Source organism: Taudactylus pleione, unplaced genomic scaffold (assembly GCF_031769625.1).
Source record: "Taudactylus pleione unplaced genomic scaffold, aTauple2 ptg003027c, whole genome shotgun sequence".
Classification (NCBI taxonomy): domain Eukaryota; kingdom Metazoa; phylum Chordata; class Amphibia; order Anura; family Myobatrachidae; genus Taudactylus; species Taudactylus pleione.
In genome coordinates this window covers 86,922-105,361 of record NW_028287392.1, presented here as the reverse complement: position 1 = coordinate 105,361, position 18,440 = coordinate 86,922, and positions in this window count along the sequence as shown.

Below are 18,440 nucleotides of genomic sequence, written 5' to 3'. Positions count from 1 at the left end.
ACCATGTGCAGTGTTTAAGACACAATACAGTCTGTAAGCAGGTGTACATATAATTCTGCATCAGGCCCACATAACCCTGTGCAGTGTGTAAGACACGATACAGTCTGTAAGCAGGTGTACATATAATTCTGCATCAGGCCCACATATACCATGTGCAGTGTGTAAGACACGATACAGTCTGTAAGCAGGTGTACATATAATTCTGCATCAGGCCCACATTTACCATGTGCAGTGTGTAAGATACGATACAGTCTGTAAGCAGGTGTACATATAATTCTGCATCAGGCCCACATATACGTGTGCAGTGTGTAAGACACGATACAGTCTGTAAGTAGGTGTAGGTGTAGGTGTAAGTAGGCCCACATATACCATGTGCAGTCTGTAAGACACGATACAGTCCATAAGCCCGGTACATTTAATTCTGCATCAGGCCCACATATACCATGTGCAGTGTTTAAGACACAATACAGTCTGTAAGCAGGTGTACATATAATTCTGCATCAGGCCCACATAACCCTGTGCAGTGTGTAAGACACGATACAGTCTGTAAGCAGGTGTACATATAATTCTGCATCAGGCCCACATATACCATGTGCAGTGTGTAAGACACGATACAGTCTGTAAGCAGGTGTACATATAATTCTGCATCAGGCCCACATTTACCATGTGCAGTGTGTAAGATACGATACAGTCTGTGCAGTGTGCAGTCTGTGCAGTGTGTAAGACACGATACAGTCTGTAAGCAGGTGTACATATAATTCTGCATCAGGCCCACATATACCGTGTGCAGTGTGTAAGACACGATACAGTCTGTAAGTAGGTGTAGGTGTAGGTGTAAGTAGGCCCACATATACCATGTGCAGTCTGTAAGACACGATACAGTCCATAAGCCCGGTACATTTAATTCTGCATCAGGCCCACATATACCATGTGCAGTGTTTAAGACACAATACAGTCTGTAAGCAGGTGTACATATAATTCTGCATCAGGCCCACATAACCCTGTGCAGTGTGTAAGACACGATACAGTCTGTAAGCAGGTGTACATATAATTCTGCATCAGGCCCACATATACCATGTGCAGTGTGTAAGACACGATACAGTCTGTAAGCAGGTGTACATATAATTCTGCATCAGGCCCACATTTACCATGTGCAGTGTGTAAGATACGATACAGTCTGTAAGCAGGTGTACATATAATTCTGCATCAGGCCCACATATACCGTGTGCAGTGTGTAAGACACGATACAGTCTGTAAGTAGGTGTACATATAATTCTGCATCAGTCCCACATATACCATGTGCAGTGTGTAAGACACGATGCAGTCTGTAAGCAGGTGTACATATAATTCTGCTTCAGGCCCACATATACCATGTGTAGTGTGTAAAACATGATACCATCTGTAAGTAGGTGTACATATAATTCTGCATCAGGCCCACATATACCAGTGCAGTGTGTAAAACACGATACAATCTGTAAGCAGGTGTACATATAATTCTGCATCATGCCCACATACACCATGTGTAGTGTGTTAGACACGATACAGTCTGTAAGCAGGTGTAAATATAATTCTGCATCAGGCCCACATATACCATGTGCTGTGTGTAAGACACGATACAGTCTGTAAGCAGGTGTACATATAATTCTGCATCAGGCCCACATATACCATGTGCAGTGTGTAAGACACGATACAGTCTGTAAGCAGCTTATATATAATTCTGAATCAGGCCCACATATACCATGTGCAGTGTGTAAAACACGATACACTCTGTAAGCACGGTACATATAATTCTGCATCAGGCCCACATATACCATGTGCAGTGTGTATAACATGATACAGTCTGTAAGAAGGAGTACATATAATTCTGCATCAGGCCCACATATACCATGTGTAGTGTGTAAGACACGATACAGGCTGTAAGCAGGTGTACATATAATTCTGCATCAGTCCCACATATACCATGTGCAGTGTGTAAGACACGATACAGTTAGTAAGCAGGTGTACATATAATTCTGCATCAGGTCCACATATACCATGTGCAGTGTGTAAAACACGATACAGTCTATAAGCAGGTGTACATATAATTCTGCATTAGGCCCACATATACCATGTGCAGAGTGTAAGACACCATACAGTCTGTAAGCAGGTGTACATATAATTCTGCATCAGGCCCACATATACTATGTGCAGTGTGTAAAACATGATATCATCTGTAAGTAGGTATACATATAATTCTGCATCAGGCCCACATATACCATGTGCAGTGTGTAAGACACGATATAGTCTGTAAGTAGGTGTACATATAATTCTGCATCAGCCCCACATATATCATGTGCAGTGTGTAAAACACGATATAGTCTGTAAGTAGGTCTACATATAATTCTGCATCAGGCCCACATGTACCATGTGCAGTGTGTAAAACATGATACAGTTTGTAAGTAGGTGTACATATAATTCTGCATCAGGCCCACATATACCATGTGCAGTGTGTAAGACACGATACAGTATGTAAGCAGGTGGTCATATAATTCTGCATCAGGCCCACATATACCATGTGCAGTGTGTAAGACACGATACAGTCTGTAAGTAGGTGTACATATAATTCTGCATCAGGCCCATATATACCACGTGCAGTGTGTAAAACACGATACAGTCTGTAAGCACGGTACATATAATTCTGCATCAGGCCTACATATACCAGTGCAGTGTGTAAAACATGATATATTCTGTAAGCAGGTGTACATATAATTCTGCATCAGGCCCACATATACCATGTGCAGTGTGTAAAACATGATACAATCTGTAAGCAGGCATACATATAAATCTGCATCAGGCCCACATATACCATGTGTAGTGTGTAAGACAAGATACAGTCTGTAAGCAGGTGTACATATAACTCTGCATCAGGCCCACATATACCATGTGCTGTGTGTAAGACACCATACAGTCTGTAAGTAGGTGTACATATAATTCTGCATCAGATCCACATATACCATGTGCAGTGTGTAAGACACGATACAGTCTGTAAGCAGGTGTATATATAATTCTGCATCAGGCCCCCATATATATCATGTGCACTGTGTAAAACACGATACAGTCTGTAAGCACGGTACATATAATTCTGCATCAGGCCCACATATACCATGTGCAGTGTGTAAAACATGATACAGTCTGAAAGAAGGTATACATATAATTCTGCATTAGGCCCACATATACCATGTGCAGTGGGTAAGACACAATACAGTCTGTAAGCAGGTGTACATATAATTCTGCATCAGGCCCACATATACCATGTGCAGTGTGTAAGACACGATACAGTCTGTAAGCAGGTGTACATATAATTCTGCATCAGGCCCACATATACCATGTGCAGTGTGTAAGACACGGTACAGTCTGTTAGCCCGGTACATATAATTCTGCATCAGGCCCACATATACCATGTGCAGTCTGTAAGACACGATACAGTCCGTAAGCCCGGTACATTTAATTCTGCATCAGGCCCACATATACCATGTGCAGTGCTTAAGACACAATACAGTCTGTAAGCAGGTGTACATATAATTCTGCATCAGGCCCACATAACCCTGTGCAGTGTGTAAGACACGAAACAGTCTGTAAGCAGGTGTACATATAATTCTGCATCAGGCCCACATATACCATGTGCAGTGTGTAAGACACGATACAGTCTGTAAGCAGGTGTACATATAATTCTGCATCAGGCCCACATTTACCATGTGCAGTGTGTAAGATACGATACAGTCTGTAAGCAGGTGTACATATAATTCTGCATCAGGCCCACATATACCATGTGCAGTGTGTAAGACACGATACAGTCTGTAAGCAGGTGTACATATAATTCTGCATCAGGCCCACATATACCATCTGCAGTGTGTAAGACACAATACAGTCTGTAAGCACGGTACATATACTGTAATTCTGCATCAGGCCCACATATACCATGTGCAGTGTGTAAGACACGATACAGTCTGAAAGTAGGTGTACATATAATTCTGCATCAGGCCTACATATGCCATGTGCAGTGTGTAAAACATGATACAATCTGTAAGCAGGTGTACATATAATTCTGCATCAGTCCCACATATACCATGTGCAGTGTGTAAGACACGATGCAGTCTGTAAGCAGGTGTACATATAATTCTGCATCAGGCCCAAATATACCATGTGCAGTGTGTAAGACACGATACAGTCTGTAAGCACGGTACATATAATTCTGCATCAGGCCCACATATACCATGTGCAGTGTTTAAGACACAATACAGTCTGTAAGCAGGTGTACATATAATTCTGCATCAGGCCCACATAACCATGTGCAGTGTGTAAGACACAATACAGTCTGTAAGCAGGTGTACATATAATTCTGCATCAGGCCCACATATACCATGTGCAGTGTTTAAAACATGATACAGTCTGTAAGCAGGTGTACATATAATTCTGCATCAGGCAAACATATACCATGTGCAGTGTGTAAGACACGATACAGTCTGTAAGTAGGTGTACATATTATTCTGCATCAGGCCCACATATACCATGTGCAGTGTGTAAAACACGATATAATCTGTGAGCACGGTACATATAATTCTGCAACAGGCCTACATATGCCATGTGCAGTGTATAAAAAGTGATACAGTCTGTAAGCAGGTGTACATATAATTCTGCATCAGGCCCACATATACCATGTGCAGTGTGTAAGACACGATGCAGTCTGTAAGCAGGTGTACATATAATTCTGCATCAGGCCCACATATACCATGTGCAGTGTGTAAGACACGATACAGTCTGTAAGCACGGTACATATAATTCTGCATCAGGCCCACATATACCATGTGCAGTGTTTAAGACACAATACAGTCTGTAAGCAGGTGTACATATAATTCTGCATCAGGCCCACATAACCCTGTGCAGTGTGTAAGACACGATACAGGCTGTAAGCAGGTGTACATATAATTCTGCATCAGTCCCACATATACCATGTGCAGTGTGTAAGACACGATACAGTTAGTAAGCAGGTGTACATATAATTCTGCATCAGGTCCACATATACCATGTGCAGTGTGTAAAACACGATACAGTCTATAAGCAGGTGTACATATAATTCTGCATTAGGCCCACATATACCATGTGCAGAGTGTAAGACACCATACAGTCTGTAAGCAGGTGTACATATAATTCTGCATCAGGCCCACATATACTATGTGCAGTGTGTAAAACATGATATCATCTGTAAGTAGGTATACATATAATTCTGCATCAGGCCCACATATACCATGTGCAGTGTGTAAGACACGATATAGTCTGTAAGTAGGTGTACATATAATTCTGCATCAGCCCCACATATACTATGTGCAGTGTGTAAAACACGATATAGTCTGTAAGTAGGTCTACATATAATTTTGCATCAGGCCCACATATACCATGTGCAGTGTGTAAAACATGATACAGTTTGTAAGTAGGTGTACATATAATTCTGCATCAGGCCCACATATACCATGTGCAGTGTGTAAGACACGATACAGTTTGTAAGTAGGTGTACATATAATTCTGCATCAGGCCCACATATACCATGTGCAGTGTGTAAGACACGATACAGTCTGTAAGTAGGTGTACATATAATTCTGCATCAGGCCCATATATACCACGTGCAGTGTGTAAAACACGATACAGTCTGTAAGCACGGTACATATAATTCTGCATCAGGCCTACATATACCAGTGCAGTGTGTAAAACATGATATATTCTGTAAGCAGGTGTACATATAATTCTGCATCAGGCCCACATATACCATGTGCAGTGTGTAAAACATGATACAATCTGTAAGCAGGCATACATATAAATCTGCATCAGGCCCACATATACCATGTGTAGTGTGTAAGACAAGATACAGTCTGTAAGCAGGTGTACATATAATTCTGCATCAGGCCCACATATACCATGTGCAGTGTGTAAGACACGATACAGTCTGTAAGCAGCTTATATATAATTCTGAATCAGGCCCACATATACCATGTGCAGTGTGTAAAACACGATACACTCTGTAAGCACTTTACATATAATTCTGCATCAGGCCCACATATACCATGTGCAGTGTGTATAACATGATACAGTCTGTAAGAAGGAGTACATATAATTCTGCATCAGGCCCACATATACCATGTGTAGTGTGTAAGACACGATACAGGCTGTAAGCAGGTGTACATATAATTCTGCATCAGTCCCACATATACCATGTGCAGTGTGTAAGACACGATACAGTTAGTAAGCAGGTGTACATATAATTCTGCATCAGGTCCACATATACCATGTGCAGTGTGTAAAACACGATACAGTCTATAAGCAGGTGTACATATAATTCTGCATTAGGCCCACATATACCATGTGCAGAGTGTAAGACACCATACAGTCTGTAAGCAGGTGTACATATAATTCTGCATCAGGCCCACATATACTATGTGCAGTGTGTAAAACATGATATCATCTGTAAGTAGGTATACATATAATTCTGCATCAGGCCCACATATACCATGTGCAGTGTGTAAGACACGATATAGTCTGTAAGTAGGTGTACATATAATTCTCCATCAGCCCCACATATATCATGTGCAGTGTGTAAAACACGATATAGTCTGTAAGTAGGTCTACATATAATTCTGCATCAGGCCCACATATACCATGTGCAGTGTGTAAAACATGATACAGTTTGAAAGTAGGTGTACATATAATTCTCCATCAGCCCCACATATATCATGTGCAGTGTGTAAAACACAATACAGTATGTAAGCAGGTGGTCATATAATTCTGCATCAGGCCCACATATACCATGTGCAGTGTGTAAGACACGATACAGTCTGTAAGTAGGTGTACATATAATTCTGCATCAGGCCCATATATACCACGTGCAGTGTGTAAAACACGATACAGTCTGTAAGCACGGTACATATAATTCTGCATCAGGCCTACATATACCAGTGCAGTGTGTAAAACATGATATATTCTGTAAGCAGGTGTACATATAATTCTGCATCAGGCCCACATATACCATGTGCAGTGTGTAAAACATGATACAATCTGTAAGCAGGCATACATATAAATCTGCATCAGGCCCACATATACCATGTGTAGTGTGTAAGACAAGATACAGTCTGTAAGCAGGTGTACATATAATTCTGCATCAGGCCCACATATACCATGTGCTGTGTGTAAGACACCATACAGTCTGTAAGTAGGTGTACATATAATTCTGCATCAGACCCACATATACCATGTGCAGTGTGTAAGACACGATACAGTCTGTAAGCAGGTGTATATATAATTCTGCATCAGGCCCCCATATATATATTGTGCACTGTGTAAAACACGATACAGTCTGTAAGCACGGTACATATAATTCTGCATCAGGCCCACATATTACATGTGCAGTGTGTAAAACATGATACAGTCTGAAAGAAGGTATACATATAATTCTGCATTAGGCCCACATATACCATGTGCAGAGGGTAAGACACAATACAGTCTGTAAGCAGGTGTACATATAATTCTGCATCAGGCCCACATATACCATGTGCAGTGTGTAAGACACGATACAGTCTGTAAGCAGGTGTACATATAATTCTGCATCAGGCCCACATATACCATGTGCAGTGTGTAAGACACGGTACAGTCTGTTAGCCCGGTACATATAATTCTGCATCAGGCCCACATATACCATGTGCAGTCTGTAAGACACGATACAGTCCGTAAGCCCGGTACATTTAATTCTGCATCAGGCCCACATATACCATGTGCAGTGTTTAAGACACAATACAGTCTGTAAGCAGGTGTACATATAATTCTGCATCAGGCCCACATATACCATGTGCAGTGTGTAAGACACGATACAGTCTGTAAGCAGGTGTACATATAATTCTGCATCAGGCCCACATTTACCATGTGCAGTGTGTAAGATACGATACAGTCTGTAAGCAGGTGTACATATAATTCTGCATCAGGCCCACATATACCATGTGCAGTGTGTAAGACACGATACAGTCTGTAAGCAGGTGTACATATAATTCTGCATCAGGCCCACATATACCATGTGCAGTGTGTAAGACACGATACAGTCTGTAAGCAGGTGTACATATAATTCTGCATCAGGCCCACATATACCATCTGCAGTGTGTAAGACACAATACAGTCTGTAAGCACGGTACATATACTGTAATTCTGCATCAGGCCCACATATACCATGTGCAGTGTGTAAGACACGATACAGTCTGAAAGTAGGTGTACATATAATTCTGCATCAGGCCTACATATGCCATGTGCAGTGTGTAAAACATGATACAATCTGTAAGCAGGTGTACATATAATTCTGCATCAGTCCCACATATACCATGTGCAGTGTGTAAGACACGATGCAGTCTGTAAGCAGGTGTACATATAATTCTGCATCAGGCCCACATATACCATGTGCAGTGTGTAAGACACGATACAGTCTGTAAGCACGGTACATATAATTCTGCATCAGGCCCACATATACCATGTGCAGTGTTTAAGACACAATACAGTCTGTAAGCAGGTGTACATATAATTCTGCATCAGGCCCACATAACCATGTGCAGTGTGTAAGACACAATACAGTCTGTAAGCAGGTGTACATATAATTCTGCATCAGGCCCACATATACCATGTGCAGTGTTTAAAACATGATACAGTCTGTAAGCAGGTGTACATATAATTCTGCATCAGGCAAACATATACCATGTGCAGTGTGTAAGACACGATACAGTCTGTAAGTAGGTGTACATATAATTCTGCATCAGGCCCACATAACCATGTGCAGTGTGTAAGACACGATACAGTCTGTAAGCAGGTGTACATATAATTCTGCATCAGGCCCACATATACCATGTGCAGTGTGTAAAACATGATACAGTCTGTAAGCAGGTGTACATATAATTCTGCATCAGGCCCACATATACCATGTGCAGTGTGTAAGACACGATACAGTCTGTAAGTAGGTGTACATATAATTCTGCATCAGGCCCACATATACCATGTGCAGTGTGTAAGACACGATACAGTCTGTAAGCACGGTACATATAATTCTGCATCAGGCCCACATATACCATATGCAGTGTGTAAGACACGATACAGTCAGTAAGCAGCTGTACATATAATTCTGGGACTGGGGACTCCCTTTTCCAGAAGAGAAACCGAAAGATTGCATAAGAAAAGAGGTGTTTTAAACCTCTAGGATGGGGGCCGGCATGTATGCAAATTACTTGTGGGAGTTAGCCTATGGCAAGCAGGGGCGGGTTTGTAACAGGAACATTATAAAGTGGGATAAAAGTGTGGGCCAAAGCCTCTTTGTTCCAGATTCCTCCAGGACAGGGAAGTGCATTTTGTCAGTTGTCATTTTCCTTAATAAAACTCTCTTAGTGCTTCTCCTTCTTCTCCTCCTTTTCCTTATTGTATTTAGTCTCTTTTCATTTACTTCATATCATTGCTTTTACTTTTCCTTTCTGTCCTCAATCACTGTCTTTTCTGATTTCTTGTTCTGTTGGGGGTGGGTGTAGCTATGTCCTGCCTAGTAATGAGCCTCCACAGACCCTGGTCCCTGGCTCCACAGTGCCCCCATGTTATTAGGAGCTGCAGGTGTGGTTCCCTTATTGATAGTTCTATCCCCCCTCAGGCTGCAGCAGCTTTGTGGAAGGTGTGCCAGTGCGGGGGAGGGGTGCTTCCCTTTAGTCCTTAATGCCCCTGGTCAATATCATCTTTGTGGCTGCAATGGCCAGCACCATAGGCAAATGCAGGAGGGGTTTATGAGTGCCTTGCCTGAACCCCCCCCCCCCTCAGCCCACACCATGATGACTACAATAGAAATAGCATATAATACTAAAGTTGCATGTTTTTTAGGATCCCCTCAGTGTCACAAATGAAATAACTAGCACTACAGTCCCTGTTGATCTTTTAAATGTGTCAGCCAGTAGAAAAAGTTAAAAAGCCAGTAATGAATATTGTTGTGCACCAACTAGATCTGGAAAACATGCACTGTACGGGGTGCACTGATATGGATCACCTATTGGATCAATTATTAATACTGGATAATACACCATCCAGTACATAAGGGGACCAATCTGTGCATCTATGTCCAGGACAGAGCATGGTTTCTTTTTCTGCCCTCTCCCAGATTCCCCAACTTGCTCATATGATCTGTAAAGGAGCCGGCACATGAAATAAAAAGATTCAGCTCAGACAGGATGGCTCTACTTCTACATATAATTACTTACTGTGTTTGCTGGTCCTGTATATGCCAGAATTATATCATTCAGTACATTCGTATGATGTATTTTATAGCTGGTCTAAGTGCTGATTATGGCTCTTAATGGTAGAAAACAGTTGCAGCAAACAGTGTCAGTATTATGCTGGGCATTGAGGTATCATTGGGGGAATAGAATGCTTTAGTGATGCGTTATATGACAGTAAGGGGTAATGGCTTTGACACTGCTTTATTTATCTATAGCACCTAAGATTTAGCTTTTATCTCCTTTGAATCATTATTATCAGCCAATAGAGGAGATTGTATTATATACTGTATTCTGAGCATTTAACTTACAAAATAGACAGAATACATGTGCTACAGTGAATTTCTACAGGGTGCACAGCTTATTATTGCAATCACTGCCCCAAGCAGCTATCACCGGGAAGCTCCATTCTCAGCTATGCTCCTACTTCCACAAATATACATTGCTGGAGGTCACGCAGCCTTCGCGTCCTGCCTATGAGGGGTACAACGCGTGCAAAGCAGCTAGTTCAGTTCGTCAGGGCTAACAGCAGGCGTCTGGGGAAAATGCTTCGCCTTTAATAATTCCACATTAAAATGTCGTTTTCGTCACCTCTGCTTGCGATGTGGTGGCAATCACCCAGTTGCCAAGTGTTTCAAGGGGGGTGCCCAGCAGCAGCCTGCACAGCCAGCAAAAGGCACAAGTGCTAAGTAAAGTTCCATCCCCTGTCCGTGTCACAGCGATAGCAAAATGGTTGAGTTGGTACCCGGTTCTGCAGGACGCAGAATTTTCGTTAAAAGGCTTCAGTTTTGGTTTTCGTTTACCTATTTGCAGGGATGTCGACACATATTCGCCTAGAAATTTGAAGTCTGCCTTTGAATTGCCTCACATTCTTAGGGAAAAAGTGGCTGGCGAGGTTAGCGCAGGCGCATTGCTGGGCCTTTTGCAGAACCCCCATTAGGGATCTTGTGAATTCCCCGGTGGGAGTGGTTCCCAAGAAAATTCCAGGAAAATAAGGGCTCATGCAACATCTGTCTTATCCGCCAGGCTCGTCAGTAAATTATGCCATACCAGTTGAGGTTTCCTCGGTGGTGTACCAGTCTTTTGACGATGCTTTGGACGTCATTAGGTGTTATGGTCCGGGCGCACTGATGGCTAAGATAGATGTTGAGTCAGCTTTTCGTCTACTTCCTTTGCACCCAGAGTCATTCCAGTTTATGGGTTTTTAGCTTGGACAACGGATATTGCATAGACAAATGCTTGCCTATGGGGTGTTCTGTGTCCTGTGCATTTTTCGAGCATTTTAGCACCTTCCTACACTGGTGCGCGGAATTTATTTATTTAATTTTTGCGGTAGTCATGGAATAGCCCACTATCTCGATGACTTTCTGTGTGTCGGCCCTTCCGGTTCAGGCAGATGCAGTTATCTTTTGTTTTCTTTACGAGCGCTGTTTTTTCATTTGGAGTTCCCGTTGCTGTGGACAAAACGGAGGGCCCTTCCCTTGTCATTCCTGGGTATCGAGATCTGTACCTCGGTGGGTTCTTGTCGCATTCCTCTCGATAAGCCTGTCAAGTAATGCCATAGCGGAATGCACGGCTTCCAGTAGAATTACCCTGTGGCAGGCGCAATCCCTCCTGGGCCTGTAAAGTAATTCCAATGGGCAGAGCTTTTTCACGTAAATTGGAAAGGGCCACGGCTGGTGTCACTAACCGAGACATTTGCTACGTTTATCCTCAGAGATTAAGCAGGACCTCTCTGTCTGGGTCTCGTTTCTTCGGGATTTTAATGGCGTTCGGTTGTGGATGTCTCCAGCCGCTGACAATTTGCAGCTGCAGCTGTTCACCGACGCAGCAGGCACCACGGGGTTCGGATGTTACCTTGATGGCTCCTGGTGCGTTGGCCGTTGGCTGGAAGAATGGGTGGGAAAGGGTTTGACTAAGGACTTACTCCTTCTCAAACTCTTTCCCATAATGGTTTCCTTGGAAATCTGGGGGGAATGGTTACGCAATCGCAGCATCATTATCAGGTGTGACAACCTGGGCATGGTCCATGCGATACAATCAGCAACATGCGGCTTCCCTGCTGGTTTTGCGCTTGCTAGCGCAGCTGTGCTCACATGTTTGCGCTGTAACATCATGTTTAAGGCAAGACACGTTCCTGGGGTGGAGAATGAGATAGACGATGCGTTATCACGTTTCCAGTGGGCTAGGTCCCGATCTGTGGCCCCTGGTGCTGACGTTGTGCTTTGCCCCTCTTATGTTTGGCAGGTGATCGAGCCGGCATGGAGGGCTAAGCAGAACAGTCTTTAGCCCCCTCCACGTTGCGAGCATATCGGCAGGCATGGAATGAATGGGAAGATTATTCCCGTAGCAGCAAACAGGCAGGTAAGAGTCAGCATCTTTCGATGCTTTCTTTTATTTGGAGTCTCCGTTTGGCTGGCAGATCCAGGGCTTCTGTTGTGCGCTCTTTGGGGGGCATTGCATTTTATTGTAAATTGAAGGGCCAACCTGACTTTACTAAAAGTTTTCTGATAGTGAAGGCTTTAAAGGGTTGGGCACGGGTCTCCCGGCCAGTAGCTGACCGTAGGAGACCTGTGGATGCTCATCTGCTTCCGGCAGTATTAGGGGCGGTTCTCGGAGTGGCTCTTACTGCGTATGAGGCGGTCCTGATTCAAGTGGTGTTTTCGGAGGCTTTTCACGGCACCTTGAGGGTATCGGAGCTGGTGGCATCATCCAAATGGGTTGATGCCGCCATGCTCCTCTCGGATATCCTGGTCAGTGAGAGGTCTGTTCTCTGTAGGATTCGGCAGTCGAAGACCGACCAGACTGGTAGGGGTAGGTGGATCTCGTTGGGTCCATCTAGGGACGAACAGATCTGCCCCGTGGCACTAGCTATGCGGTATGAGTTATTGCGGCCGGATGTTCCTGGTTCATGACTCATGCATATGGACAGGACTCCGCTTACCAAATACCAGTTTGGTTGGTTTTTGAAGAGGTGTGTATCAGTTTTAGGCCTCCCGCCTCAAGATTTTGGTACACACTCGTTTCTGATCGGAGCCGCAACTTCGGCGGCAGCTGCGGGTTTCTCGGCATCAGAAATTAAGGCCCTAGGACATTGGAAATCGGACAGTTATAAAGGTTACATTCGACCTAGGCATGAAGGCCCTTTGTTTAAAGTCATTTCACAGTCTGTTCCGGTTACGTTTATATTTTATGCTTGCCTGGTTTTTGTCTTGTCTCATGTACTGTCCTGTCTTGTCTGTTACCCCTGTCCGTCCTACTCGGGATTAGCTACTCGCCATTGCTGGCAATGGGAGTCTTGAGGGATTTTACAATTTTTACCTGAACTGACGGATTCAATTCGGCTATTCTCAATCATTTAATTAGGCCATAGTCCATCCCTCAGCAGGTTTTTATTTTACCTCTTGCCGAGTTCACCTGTTTTTTTCCCAATTCCCCCCCACCCATTCTTCCCCTTTGTGTCTTCTGTTTGTCTCAGCCACTTCAAATAGTAAAGTCGGCGACCAATAGAAAATTTTTTTTTTTGGCAGATACTCACTTATGTTCTATCAGATCCCACTAATACACCATAAAATTTTATTGTTTTATGACAATTACTAATTTTTTATTTACTGCTTTCCTCCACCTTTAGGATTGCTCTTTGACACGCAGGACATTTGGGTTATAGGCCACTCATATATTTTCTGGGCTGCTAGGTTTGAGTTCAGATCAAGCTCCAATTTTTGAATATTCAGCTAGGGTCCGTTGGATAGGTTCCAGAGGTATGAGATGGCATTCCTTTTGTCCTAAACTGTTAGAGTATGCAAGGCTTTTTGGTAGGCCACGTATTTTGGTGGCTTATTTAGGAGGCAACGACTTAGGGCAGAGGTCCACTGTAGAATTACGAGTTGATATTGTCAACGATTTGGCGAGGGTGCTATTGGCCTGGCCCTTGTGTAAATTAATTTGGTCTTGCATTGTACCTCGACAGGTCTGGCGTGGGGTTAGGAGTTTTCCTACTAATGACGAAGCTAGGAAGAAACTTAATTTCACAGTTGCCAAATTTGTGATGGCCAATTATGGCCGTTTCATTTACCATAATAACATTCAATTTCGATTTAGTTATATGTATAGACCTGATGGAGTTCATTTAACAGAGGAGGGTGTGTCATTGTTTATTGGGGATCTTTTTGAGGAGTTGGCGTTATTGGGGTAGTACTTGGTATGGTGGCGGTGCGGCGGTTCTATAAGCTGAACCTTGCTGTGGCGGGAAAGAACGGCAGGTCGCCAGTCCGGGTGCAATTATGATTTAAGGGCGCTCCCTTCGTTGACTGGTAGTTGGCTGTACCAACCTAACGGGGGGCAGTATCACCACCTAAACGGGTGGGAAGTCAAGATGGGGGTGAGCGTTACCTTTTGTTGATGATATGAGTTACATGGTTATGTGTATGCACTCTGGGCGATCTACGCCTGCTATGCCTTTTGTTGTTTGTGTGTGGGCATAGCAGATCTGGCTGATTTCTGTCCGTCCTTTCTTTGCCACCATACATCCTTAAATAAATAATAATTATTATTGCTCCAATAAATCGCCATCAAGTTATCTGCCAAATCCACGTCTCAGTGTCTTTATTTTATGTTAGTATGATAAGTGGTTTGCACACATGACAACACCTCATCCGATAGAAGGTTTAGAGAAACCGAAAGATTGCATAAGAAAAGAGGTGTTTTAAACCTCTAGGATGGGGGCCGGCATGTATGCAAATTACTTGTGGGAGTTAGCCTATGGCAAGCAGGGGCGGGTTTGTAACAGGAACATTATATAGTGGGATAAAAGTGTGGGCCAAAGCCTCTTTGTTCCAGATTCCCCACCCTCCCTCCCCTATAAATTTTGGTATGTTGTGGGTTTGGTTTTGGGTGGTGGGAAAGAACGGCAGGTCGCCAGTCCGGGTGCAATTATGATTTAAGGGCGCTCCCTTCGTTGACTGGTAGTTGGCTGTACCAACCTAATGGGGGGCAGTATCACCACCTAAACGGGTGGGAAGTCAAGATGGGGGTGAGCGTTACCTTTTGTTGATGATATGAGTTACATGGTTATGTGTATGCACTCTGGGCGATCTACGCCTGCTATGCCTTTTGTTGTTTGTGTGTGGGCATAGCAGATCTGGCTGATTTCTGGCCGTCCTTTCTTTGCCACCATACATCCTTAAATAAATAATAATTATTATTGCTCCAATAAATCGCCATCAAGTTATCTGCCAAATCCACGTCTCAGTGTCTTTATTTTATGTTAGTATGATAAGTGGTTTGCACACATGACAACACCTCATCCGATAGAAGGTTTAGAGAAACCGAAAGATTGCATAAGAAAAGAGGTGTTTTAAACCTCTAGGATGGGGGCCGGCATGTATGCAAATTACTTGTGGGAGTTAGCCTATGGCAAGCAGGGGCGGGTTTGTAACAGGAACATTATATAGTGGGATAAAAGTGTGGGCCAAAGCCTCTTTGTTCCAGATTCCCCACCCTCCCTCCCCTATAAATTTTGGTATGTTGTGGGTTTGGTTTTGGGTGGTGGGAAAGAACGGCAGGTCGCCAGTCCGGGTGCAATTATGATTTAAGGGCGCTCCCTTCGTTGACTGGTAGTTGGCTGTACCAACCTAATGGGGGGCAGTATCACCACCTAAACGGGTGGGAAGTCAAGATGGGGGTGAGCGTTACCTTTTGTTGATGATATGAGTTACATGGTTATGTGTATGCACTCTGGGCGATCTACGCCTGCTATGCCTTTTGTTGTTTGTGTGTGGGCATAGCAGATCTGGCTGATTTCTGGCCGTCCTTTCTTTGCCACCATACATCCTTAAATAAATAATAATTATTATTGCTCCAATAAATCGCCATCAAGTTATCTGCCAAATCCACGTCTCAGTGTCTTTATTTTATGTTAGTATGATAAGTGGTTTGCACACATGACAACACCTCATCCGATAGAAGGTTTATGGGTGGGTCCCCGAGGACGCGCTCCCCAGCAGCCAATCCCTTAGCTCCTGATTAAGTCAAGTGATTGCTGATGACCCGGCTGTAGGCTTTATAAAGCGTAGGTGGAGCCACTATAGGAACATGCGGCCGTGAGTAAAAATATCCCCTGCACTGGAGAGGAGTGAAGAAGTCCCCTGCACCCGGCTTGGAAGACAACGTCCGGTAAGTGCAAGCGGGTGGGGGTTTGGTACTGCAGGGGAGTGGGTGACTGGTGCTGTGGCGGGTGGGGGTGAGTGGTTTAGCTAATGGCATTTCAGTGCTGTGGTAGGTAGGGATTCTTCTGGGGTGAGCAGGTGACGTGCTGGGCTGTGGCAGGTGGGGCCAGTACTTCATGGGTGAGCTGTTGCGGGCAGCTGGCACGTACGCGGGGGGAAGGGGGGCATCTGAGAGTTAAGTAAAATCCCCCCCAAGAAAAAGAAGGGCAGCACCACCGTCGGAAAGGAGGAGAAGCCAGGGGGGGGACAGGAGACAGCGGAGCCTGTGTCCCAGGAGAGCAAGGAGCATTACCTGCTGCAGATCCAGGACCTGGAGGGGCGGGTGGAGAGGTAAGCATGGTGGGGGACCAGCATCGGGCAGCCTAGGACTTGTAACTGCACCACAGCTGGATAAACCTAAAGCTCATGTCTAGCTGCTGCCCAGGCTGACAGGTAGCTCGGTCCAAGTGGTTCTGCAGCAGCTCATATATATTGTCTGAGGAGCTCATGCAGCTGAACCAGTAACGCGGCTGCAGCTACCTGCTTCCTCATATCCAACATATCCTGACTGAGAGGGTGGCTGCATCTACCTCCTTCCATTTTTGCTATTAGCCATAAGTGTGCGTCAGGGTGGGGGGCGTCGAGGGGGGGGGGGGCGGCGGTGTGATAAATATTAAATGTAGAAGAGAATGTCAACTGTCGCACTGTGGGAGTTTTTAAGCTGTAGAGAATTTGTATGTTTTTTTAAGCTAAACAGTGTATAACACACACACAGGATCTGGTCTGTGATTGAACATGATCTTCGTGGGCTGTACCGGACAAAATGGACCCAGCAGGGATCTGTGTCGTGTACTATGTGTTTCCTGTAATGTGCTGGGGGATGGGGCTGGGAGCTGAAGTACTAAGAATATTGTGGGGAACTGGCTGTGTGGGAAGGGACTGAAAATATCCTGGCTATGTACCAAGGGGAACTTCCAGGGACAGCGGGTTCGGTAACCACTGTCCCTGCGAGTTATATCCCCAGCATTAGGAGAAGTATTTCACTGAGGCTCCTTATATAAATAGCAGCACCATTACAATTATTATATATAATTTTTAATTAAATATATACAAATTTATATCCTTATGTCTTCTTTTTTGTAATCATATCAATTATTATATTTATGCTTAATTTTATTTATTTTTTTGTACATGCACCAGAGGTCTGAGATGGTAGTACATTTAAGGATTTTTTGGCCACTTTGTGAAGAGAATAATAATAATAATCATGTATTATTATTATTATATGCACTGGAGGGACAGAGCTTGAGTGATTACAATTGTCGTCATATTCTGCCCATCTTGTTTCCATCCTAGAGGCTTTTCACAATGCGTAGCACATGGCACTGTGGATTTATTCTTAAATATTGCATCCTTAGTAGCGCTCACATGCAAAGTTGCTCAGTTGTTCTACTACCTGACATACCTTTGTGCCAGATTACAACAAGTATATAGGGCATGTGGGTGGTCTCATGGCTTATGAGAGCTCAGAAGCATATATTGTAATGGGACCCAGAAATTGTGGAGTAGGACCCCAAATTTCTAAAGTGAGGGGTCCCTGGGACCCACATTTGTTTTCGCTCACCGCGATCACTGCTTAGGATGCTTTAGACATTCACACCGCTGCCCTTACAGCTCCCCAGAGCATCCTCAGGATGCTCCGGGCATTGCTGTAATCACCTGTGATTGTGGCCCCGCCCCATGTGACATTACGCGGAAGGGGCATGGCCTGCACCAGGTGCGCGAATAATGTTCTATATATTAAAATGGCCCTCGGCAGAAAAAAGGTTCCCCACCTCTGTTTTAAAACATCCAATGTAAAAATATTTTAGAGCTTTTTTGCTGTACTTACCTGAATTATAACGAGAACACACCGCATTTTGCTTTTGTA